The sequence below is a fragment of the Camellia sinensis genome, chromosome 3, assembly GCF_055761805.1.
Source record: "Camellia sinensis isolate YWXY chromosome 3, ASM5576180v1, whole genome shotgun sequence".
Taxonomy (NCBI): Eukaryota; Viridiplantae; Streptophyta; class Magnoliopsida; order Ericales; family Theaceae; genus Camellia; species Camellia sinensis.
The window spans coordinates 103,444,266-103,453,336 of NC_138963.1; the positions used below are offsets into that span (position 1 = coordinate 103,444,266).

Sequence of the window (9,071 nt, forward strand, 5' to 3'; positions counted from 1 at the left end):
CAAAAACTAATCAATGGAATGTGTCATGGAATTTGACGGATGATTGGATACATTAACTGTATGTATTGAATGATGGTATATAGAACCAATGTGTTTGTATACGTTAAGTGTAGAGGAGGAGATGGGGGATGTACTGCGCGGTTTAGGGGAAGATAGGGGATGTACCTCTAAACCGGATAGTGTTGGGAGAAGATAGGGGATGAACTCCGTAGATACAGCTTATATGCTTGTCTAGAGAAGTGAAGATAGAGCTCATATGCTTATCTTTGTGAAGTGTGGATATAGCTTATATGCTTATCTGTGGATATTGTTGTTATACATATCTGTTGTAGAATGTGGATATAGCTTATATGCTTATCTGTGGACATCGTTGTTATACATATCTGTTGTAGAATGTGGATATAGCTTATTTGCTTATCTGAGAATGTGGATATTGTTGTTATACATATCTGTTGAGCATGTGGGTAGTGCTTATATGCCTATCTGTTGAAAAAGGGAAAATGAGAAGTAACTTGGACTTATAAGTCGTATGACATAAATATGTGATTTATGTGAATGTATCAGTGTTGACCATCTATCAATTTCTAATCTTTTAGTCATTGTTCATGGTTGGTTTAGTGTATTTCTACTGGGCTGTGGCTCACCCTATATGGGAATATCATTTTCAGGTACAGGTAGCATGCCACCTCCAAGGACATAGCTTGGGAGGCTAGAGGCGGACATACTTTTGTCGTTTTACTTTCTTATGTATTACATGTAAATTCAAGCCAAGGGCTTAATGTGTAATGAGTTAGTACTCTTTTGTTGTAACCAAGTGTTAACTTGGAAAGCTGTAAGCCCATAGGGCAGTTGCTTTTGTTGTTAGCATGTAATACTTATGTAATGGAATTCTGATAATTGAAAGAATGTGAAACGTTTACATATCAATGCATGTCTTACTTGATGGGTTTAATGTTATTATTTTGTGGGCGTTACAAGGACCATTTGCATAATTTACCCCAAATTTTATTAGTCGAATCCATTACCTTAACTCTTTAATTAAGTCCATTTCCAAGATATGAAGTAAACATAAAATAAATGAAACAATTAAGGTTCTCTATCTCGTATAGATATACAATGATGACATGATCAATACAATTAATTACAAGTGCCCTTAGGCTACATCTAACAATTTAAATCAAAAAAATATTATATTAAAAAAATAAAAAATAAAAATCAAACAAAACAAAACAAAAGGGTTTAATCCTCTTTACAATAAATAGCATTCCACCTAAGGTAATGGCCCCATGACCAACGATCAAGAAGATTTTGAGTCTTATACAAATTTATCGAACTTCACACCTGAAAAATAATCAACAACGTGGGATGAACACGAATGTTCAATAGGAACCCCAATGCTTCTAAACAATAACAATACATGAATAGATATGATCATGAATGCTACAAGTCATATTTATATATATAATGTGACTTTTTATATTCAAATATACATACATAAGTATATCTTTTCTCAAAAGAATCCTTCTTTATCATATCAAGAAAACCCATTTTCCGATCTTGGTAACTCACTATTTTCAATTCAAAAAGATTTCTAGAACCAATCCACAATTAATCCTTTGTACTTTCATATTACTCACATCAAACAGTAATCGCATTGTTTCAAATTCAATATCCATTTCATAACACAACTCCAACTATATTGTTGATACTCATTTTCATCAACAATTAACTCTATAGATATACACACATTAGTAATCAAGCCCCACATCACCACCATGGTCTCATCAAGCCCCAAGTCTGCCTGCTTCACCAGTTGCTAGTCGGAAGGAACGCATTACCTTTATAGAGCACAACCTACTTTACCGGGTGCTAACCGAAAGGAACACATTACCTCTATATAACACATCAACCTGCTTTACCAGTTGTTAGCTTGAAGGATCGCGTTACCTCTATATAGCGTAATCACATTTCATACACGTACATCTCAATTTCTTCTCATTCAGCCTCATCTGATTACATAATTAAACAATCAACCAATAACACATAAGGTTTCAGTTCAACCTATTCCACATCGATTCTATAACAAGCAATACCATCCTTAACCAATACCTAAGGACAAAACCTAGACCCAACTCTCACACTGAAACAAAATAATTCCCATAGCAGTTCCATACTTGATTTCGTCATTTTCAATTACCATGCTCTCTCTCTCTCTCTCTCTCTCCCAATGTATCTCTGTATCTCAGACTTTGTTCCCCTAACTTCGGCCTCTAGGGTTTTTTTCTTCTTCCATCCGCATACCTTCACGTAAACCTACCCCAAAATCAACCCAACCACTGCCATTCATATAGTGGGCAAATGGTTTCCTCAACTATTCCCGTCTCTGCCTCCATATGTACGAAATCCATATTTAAAACCCCTCTTCAAACCTTCCTTTCCTAAATAATCGAAAGCACCAAGTGTTTATTTTAAATGTGGTATAAAAGGAATGATCTGAGATTAAACATTTTTATTTTAATTGCCTTGTATTTGTATGAAGTTGGGTTTGATCTGAAATGTCCACAAATAGACCATTTCGTAAAAAGACGAAGATCAAAATTATCAAGATAAGTTCTGAAATGGAGGCATCTATTAACTGTTCATGGCTTTAGAGTATAAATTTTTACCCAATAAAAACAGTTTAGACTTTAAGAGCCAAAATATTTGCCTAATGCTATTTTGTATCTCGTTGGCCAATCTAGAACCTTCTTGTTCGTCGACTTCCATTGACATCTGAGGTGCATTTTGCTCTTTCCATTGCTTTAGTAATTGTTGATAACTATGGAAAATAGCTCTTAGTAAATATTTAAATGAGAATTGTTACAATGTTAATTTTTGTTAATTTTGTAAAAACATCAGCCTATTTGTGCTTATGTGTTCTATAAGCCAGTGAAAATCCATTAGAAATTCTTCCTCTCTGTTTTGCTATTCTAACCAAGTTTTTGAGGGAAATAATCATGTTGTTGTGTTCCTTCTTGTGTCTGTTATTACACTGTTAATAGATTCTGCAAATTCAGTTCTATAGCATAAACATTTTGCTGATATTGCTGAATATAATAGATTTACTATCCAAAGGCATGTGCTTAGTTGAGATGTATCTTGCATTTTGGTTCAAGTATAATTTAATATGTTTCAATCAATAAATAATAAAGAGTCTTGTTGGAGTGCATACACAAAGTTATTAAGCAAAATAGAAAATGTATGATTAAGATATATACCTATTTGATATTTTACTTGTGGGCTGCTTATCTTTCCTTTCATTTTATGCACAATAGATCTTCATTCAATGTGTTTAAATCATGGTTAGAAACCTGCTACCAGTGTCCTTGAATCCTTGGTTTTGAAATATTGTCTTATGATAGATATTTTGGAAGATGTGCGTAATTATTACGGAGAACTGTAGTCTTGCTGCGTATGGTGACAATTCATATTAGCTTGGTGCTACAACATATTATTGTTTATTTGAATATTGTCTAATTCAATTATTTGCACCAAATGCTTGTATTATCTAGTGTATTTCCATGTGACATTTGGTTTAACTTATGTAGTGTCAAGATGTTTATTTTGATTCAACCTTTGTCTCCTGAATAGTACAGCAAATATGTGATAATTGATACATAGATCAGCTATTTTGCTAAAATTTCCATGTAGATGAGCAAGTGAAGTGTTGGTGCCCACCACTTGGGAGTTTGTGTAACATCAAGTGGGGAATGAGTTTGACATTAGGGATTCTAAATTATTCTTCTTTTTTTTAAATTAATTTTTTTTATAATAATTTGTTAATTAAATTCAGCAAGGATTAGGATGGTCTGCCAAGATTATCTTAGAGATTCACATGGGCTAGGTTTGTGGATGGGCATTAGAAAGGTTAGCAGGAGTGTTCCATGCTAATTGGTTAAAAAGGAATTAGTTAACAAAATCGATGGATAACAGCAATTTCAACCCTCCATCCCCCTCTCCCCCCCCCCCTCCCCCCACTGTGGATCAAAGGAGTCCTCCTCATGCAAAGGTCCAACCCCATGGCAAATGAATTTCCTGCTAAGTGGCTTTGGACTACTAGTAGTTAGAGCTAGTGGCATAAGACCATGTAACCTAGCCTTTGGAGCAGACCAATTCAACCCCAACATTTTTATTTTGTGATTTGTATGTTCGTGCATGAAAGAGTATGGGTTTTGCATTTTGTTTTTCTCATATTCATAACTGCAGTTTTATCAATTCGTGATTTTCAAATCAAATGTTGGCAGATTAGCAATATGTATGAGGGATAAACTAAAGGTAAGCCAGTTGATGACATGATACAGTTAGGCTAAATCGAGTTTTGGATTCTTAGTGGTAAGAATTTAGTTGTCTTCTACAGCTTTGAAAATAGTTTCGTTGTCATCATGTTAAGTAAGGCGAGTCTAGTTATATGCATGGAGCATCACCCACATCTACTTAATCATTTTGTGGAAGAAAGATAATGAATAATACGAGGTTGATTAATATAGTATGTAATGTTTTTTTCTAGCTTGCTTTCTTTTCTTTTCTTTTCTTTTTTTTTTTAAAAAAAAATTAGTGAACTATTAATTAGACGTTATGTCATGCACGTCATAATCAATAATTGTCAAGAGTTATTATCTTTCTCTAAATCTTAATAATGCCTAGTAGAGGTTATATTAGCGTCATCTTCAAAGTAATAATTTGTGCAAGTGTTTTTTTTACTTCCTATACATTGACTAGATTGATTTCTTCTTTTTTGTCTCTAATTTTCTCATTGGGTATCATTGGCATCCAATTTTCTTCTGCAGATATTCTCATTATGGGCTGAGAGCCCCAGAAAGAATGGGGGCTTGAGCTATACAAGTGACAATGTTGGGGTTGTTCTTGCTATAACAGGTAGAGTGGTAGATATTACTCAACGATTTAGATTTGATTATATCTAGATTAATTTCCTGTACCATCAAAATCTCATAAGCTTAAGGGAACATTCTTCAATTAAATTTATTTTTTTCCTGTTTTCCATGTTCATTAGTATTTAAGGGAATAAATAACACTTTATTGTGTTTAGAAAGTTATATAACAAAATTTAGCACCACTTATTTGTTGCTTTTAGATTGATGTCATTCTTGGTCAGCTCTCCTAGTAGTCTACTTCTGTAGAAAGTAAAGATTGCCCCTCTCACTAGGTCTGTTAGTCGTCCACCTTCCATTTTTATCCAGAAAGAGAAAATGAGAGGGAAAAAATCCTAACCCTAAACCACCCACTTCTCCTATCACCATCTGCCACCTCCCTCCCTCCATCCCCCCTCGTCCTCATACTCCTCCTCATCACCTTCCTTGCTGCTATTGCGTAATTCTGAGTTTAGGATCAAAACAAAGGTTAAACGTCCTTTCAAAATAGCCCCTGCTACTGTTGCGAAATTCTGAGTTTAGGATCATATTTTTGAAATAGAAAAATCAATATGTGGAAAATTTTCATTCTAGATTTTGCATTTATGTGGACACCAAACTTTTCTCTATACCTGAAAATTCTGAGTTTAGGATCATTTTCCCAAAACAACGATACATTTATATCTATATGATGTTAGGCATGAATCAGGTTGGTTTCATCTTTTGCTATTGGTCGAGTGATATCGATCCAAGTTGAACTTAGAGCAAATTATAATTGTTAAGGGGGTAAAGTGAATTTTGCCCAACAAAAAAAATCAAAATTAGTTCTATTGTGTATATTATGTACCTCATATTATGTTGTATTATTATGTGATACTTGGAATTTTAGTTTCATTTATTAGTTGTTGATCACATTAATTGTTCAATCTGTGAAGTCTCAGGCTTCTACATTAAAGCAGTAGTTTATGTCAATGAAGTTTATGTGATTCAACCACTGTTGATCAATCTGTCAATAAAGTTTTGTCCCATGCTTCTATATTAATTGTTAAATCTTTGAGTTTTGCAATATAATTGATTAACACTCATTGTCCTTCATTGTTCTGTACCTCATTATGCTTCATTCTGCTTCATTGTTTTGTACCACACATTAATTGTAAAGATTGCTACTTCATTGTGCTTTCTGGCCCCTTCTTTTCCTGATAACCAAACAACCCTTAAATATAATAATGGGCAGCTTCCTTGTGTCAAAAATGACTTGTGAGAACTGATGGTACGTAAATAAGACACGTAGAAAGGAAGTTTAAATCGAAAATACCTTTAACTTAGTCAAAAAAGGGAATTTGGGGGGGCAAAAATGCAAAATAGGCCCCCAACCACTGTTGGGATGTAACATGCAGCTTCCTCGTCCCAAAAATGACTTGTGACAACTACTGGTACATAAATAGGACACATAGATTGGGAGTTACAGTCGAAAATGCCTTAAACTTACTAAAGAAATGGGGTTCGGAGGGCGAAAATGCAAAATAACCCCCCAACCACTATTGGGATATAATAGGCAACTTCCTCATGCCAAAAATGACTTGTGAGAACTAATAGTACATAAATAGGACACGTAGATCGGGAGTTACAGTCGAAAACGACTTAAACTTAGTCCAAAAAGGACTTTTGGAGGGTGAAAATACAAAACAGCCCCCAAACCAATGTATGGCTATCACGAGTAGCATCCTTGTGACAAATAGGACCTACAGCCACAAACGGCATGTAATTCACACCCATAGTTTAAGAGTTAGAGCCAAAAATGCCTTGAACTTAGTCGAAAATGGACTTTTGGGGGGGGCAAAAATGCAAAACAGCCCCCGAACTAATGAATAGGTGTTACGGGCATCATCCTCGTGACAAATAGGACCTGTGGCCATAAACAACATGTAATTCACATGCGTAGTTTGAGAGTTAGAGTCGAAAACGCCTTAAGGTTAGTCAAAAATGGGTTTTCGGGGGGCGAAAATGCAAAACAACCCCCGAACCAATGTATGGCTGTTACAGGCATCATCCTCGTGAGAAATAAAACCTGTGGCCATAGACAACATGTAATTTGCACGCGTAGTTTGAGAGTTAGAGCCGAAAACGCCTTCACATTTGTCCAAAAAGGGCTTTGGGGGGAGCGAAAATGCGAAACAGCCCCCGAACCAATGTATGGATGTTACGGATTTGTTATATATTTACTTATTTTATTATTTAAGCAAGTTATTTAAATTTATTTTTTTTAAAACAAGCCCCTAAACCAATGCACAACTTTCTTCATTAGGGCACAAATGATGTGCAGGAGAAGAGAAAGATAAGGAAGAACAAATAAACTTACAACGTAAGAGAAAGAAGAAGGCGGCAAGGAATTGGTAGGTCAATATTAACCATGCCATGTTCCCTTAAATTAAATAAAAGGTATGCTTGTTCAGAGAAGAGAAACAGAGGCAGAATATTCTAGTAGCAGAATCTGTCATGGTTGATCACCAATCAATTGAAATGCAATGGACTAATTCCAAAATTCTTCCATAGACTTTTCAATCCAATTGCATGGATACATTACCTGTTTTTCGTGATATGGCCACATCATCAAATACTAAAGTTGTTTTCCATGAGAGAAAGAAGAGAAAAGTGATGGAACAATAAAGTAGCAACTCCATTAATATGTCTTCTATAGTTCATGGAATTGGATTAAAAGTAAAAAAATTAAAAACACAAAAGTTGTACACAGGACAGATCACAGTCATCACCAAAATACTATCAGTCATGCATTACTGTTAGTTTTAAAAAACATGAATACATAGCTACATTGAAGCATGCATTTCTGAATACTGATGTGTGCATTTTTTTTTTTATAGATGGCTTTTGGCGTGGACTTGTGGATACTCATTTTTTGTGTATAGAGGACAATTTTGACTTTTGTATAATCTAGATAATTTTGTCGTCCTCCACTTTTTGTGTGGATTATTATTACTCATACAGATATTTTTTGGCATCGACTTGATAATTACTGGTGTGGTATATAGAATTCCTTTTGTCATGGTACAGATTACAATGATAACTTGTACCACGACAAATGGCCATTTCGCATGGTAGTATACATATTTTTTGTACATAAAGGGCTTGATTTTTGTAACTTTTGCAATTATGTTTTGTATGGAATTATTATTTTAGTTTGGACTATATAGTACAAGTTGGACTATGGTTTGCATGGAATTTTACATTTACAGTTATACATTTTTGGATGGTTGGAAGTGAAATGGATGCAGATCTATTGTGGAATGATTGATAATATATGTATTAGTTTGTTCATAGATGTAGTACAGGTTGCACGAAATACATACAGGCTGTAAACAAATTAGAATTTGAAGAGAAAGCATAAATTTTTGTTTTTGGTGACTAAATAGTTAGTAGCTAAAAAAAAAAATTGAAAATATTTTTAGTAACTAAAAGTTTAGTAGCCAAAAAAACAAATCACACTTTCGGCGACTAAAATGTTTAGTAGCTACAAAATTGCAAACAGACTACAAAATGTATTGGCAACTAAAGGTTTAGTAGATAAAAACAATTCAAACTTTAGGCTACTAAAATTTTAGTAGCTGAAAAAAATTAGACATTAGGTGACTAAATTATTTAGTAGCTAAACAAAAATAACCTGAACAACAAGTCATTTTTGGCGACTAAAGGGTTGGTGGCCAAAAACAAATCAAACTTTCGGCGACTAAAAGTTTAGTAGTGAGAAAAGTTCAAACTTTAGGCGACTAAAATATTTAGTAGCTAAAAAACATTAACATGACATAAAAAAATTATTTGGCGACTACTATTTTAGTCATAAAAAATAATTCTCAACTTTTGGCAACAACAAATTTTAGTCGCTGAAACTGTTGTAGATAATTTTCCTTTAATGCTTTTGGCGACTAAAAAAATGGTTAGCAATTTATTATTTTTGGCTACTAAAATTTTATTAGTCACCAAAAATGTCACACCTCAAACTCGCCCCTAAAAGTTTGGGCATGACCACCTCAGAAACGGACATAAAACCTGATGGATATAACCTATGGGGCCTGAACAGAAGCATATATTAACATATAATAGCGTAACATAATACCCATTGAGCTACCACTACCATGCCAGGATCACAAA

General features: G+C 34.2%; 1 long non-coding RNA gene across 1 annotated transcript; it reads left to right on the forward strand.

Annotated features, from left to right (window-relative positions):
• The first annotated feature begins 1,890 nt into the window (after window positions 1-1,890).
• LOC145822706 (uncharacterized) lies at window positions 1,891-8,116 on the forward strand. Its single transcript, XR_014364378.1, has 3 exons — window positions 1,891-4,914; window positions 7,213-7,300; window positions 7,787-8,116. It is a non-coding gene; the product is annotated as an uncharacterized LOC145822706 (long non-coding RNA).
• Window positions 8,117-9,071: the final 955 nt, after the last annotated feature.